We start from the raw sequence: 1562 nt of genomic DNA on the forward strand, positions 1-1562 counted from the left end.
CGAGACCCGCGCCCGGGCGCAGGGAAGCCCGCGCAGCGGCGCTCTTGACTCCACCCGCCGCCGCCGAAATCCAGACCGCGATCGCCCGGCGCCCCGCGCCTCCCCACCCCCACGTCATTCCTCCAGATTCTCTCAGCCCAGGCGGAAGTGCCCAGGCAGACCCCCAACAATGAGGACTTGTGTGCTGCCGTTGGGGGTGGAGGGTAGTTTACGTGGAGTGAAACATCGGGTCCGGCAGGGAGCAACGCAGGAGCAAAGTGGCATCAACCTCAGGCAACCTTCCCCGGTGCCCCCCTCGTCCCGTCCACCAGTACTTATATTTTTTAAAAAGTGCTTTAAAAAGTGCACAGAATACACGCGCCCTCCCACCAGGGGTCACAATAATACTTCGCGGGACTAGCCAGCGTGCGGCGGACAGTCCCGGCTGCAGCTACCAGTGTTTTGAAATTGACTTAGGATATTCAGCCTTCAGCTCCTTTCCGACGACGCCAAGACTCAACCTCCCCCATCCTAGACTCCCTGACTCCAGGCTCTGCCGGCGGTTGAGTTCTCCTTTCAGGGCTCCTTTATGAGCCGAACCACGCGGATTTTAAAGTTTACCCGATGAGGGGGTGGGGCGGGGGTAGGCTGAGCTCAGCGGCCGAAACAGAGCGTCGAGTCTGGAGCAGAGAGAAGCAAGAGGGGCGAGTGGGGAAGAGAGAGGAGGGCGGGGGGCTGGGGAGTGGAACGGAGAGGGCGGCAGCAAAGAACCGAGTCTATGGGGTCTCGGGAAGAGATGGGTTCCGAGGATACGCGGGGTACAGCTCCGATGATGTTTGCAAAAGGGTAGGGGTTGCTAGGATAGATCTGGTTTTTCCACAGGTCGTAGCGGAACCGCAGCGCAGCCAAAGAGTAGGGAAGTGAAAACCGGGTGGCTGAGCATGGAAGAGGGTCCGGACCTGGGGGCGCTGGCAGAGCGGCTGGGGAAGGGCTCGTAAGTACCGGCTAGGTTTTGGAACGGGAGAAGGAAGGCTCGTGGATGGCTGGAGCCGGGGACGCAGGAGGGAGGAGGGCGCAAGGGATCCAGTAGAGAGACAAGTGCATTAGATGAGCAAGACTGGAAAGAGAACTGAGCGTGGTCAGAAGTGACACTGGGGATGGTAAGGGGAGACCCAGAAGGAAGGAGCAGAGTCGCCTTTCCCCCAGCAAGTGGAGGAAGAGGAAAGAGAACTGCAGTCTCTATCCCCTCCGCACTTATAGCCAAACTCCCCAGAGGGGCGCCCCTGGAGCCCTCCTCCGCGCCCGGGAGCCCCAGAGGAGCCTCCCGGGCATCCAGGCGCCGCGTCCCCGCCTGACACCTCTCGGTGCTGAACTCCGTGGCGGCCGCTAGCCTCCCGCCGTGCCTCACCTCTGCTCGCCGAAAGCATCCTCCTCCGCAGCCGCAGCCGCCCAGGAAGCGGCTCCCCATGCCCGGCGGGCGGCGGCACTCAGGCGCGCTCTCCAGCCCGGGGAAGCCCGGGCGAGCGCCGAACTGGGTCCATCCTCCCGGGGAGCCACGGGCCCCGCGTCAGAGCAGGGGGAGG

General features: G+C 63.3%; 1 protein-coding gene across 1 annotated transcript in view; it reads right to left on the bottom strand.

The window, feature by feature from the left end:
* Positions 1-1454, bottom strand: part of DAB1 (Dab, reelin signal transducer, homolog 1 (Drosophila)) — a 451043-nt gene extending 449589 nt beyond the window's left edge. Inside the window, exon 1 of the mRNA XM_010855870.1 lies at positions 1388-1454. The gene's annotated coding sequence lies outside the window, so the exon portion shown is untranslated. The remainder of the gene's footprint in view (positions 1-1387) is intronic.
* Between the last annotated feature and the right edge of the window lie 108 nt (positions 1455-1562).

Source organism: Bison bison, unplaced genomic scaffold, assembly GCF_000754665.1.
Source record: "Bison bison bison isolate TAMUID 2011002044 unplaced genomic scaffold, Bison_UMD1.0 scf7180017864369, whole genome shotgun sequence".
Lineage (NCBI taxonomy): Eukaryota > Metazoa > Chordata > Mammalia > Artiodactyla > Bovidae > Bison > Bison bison.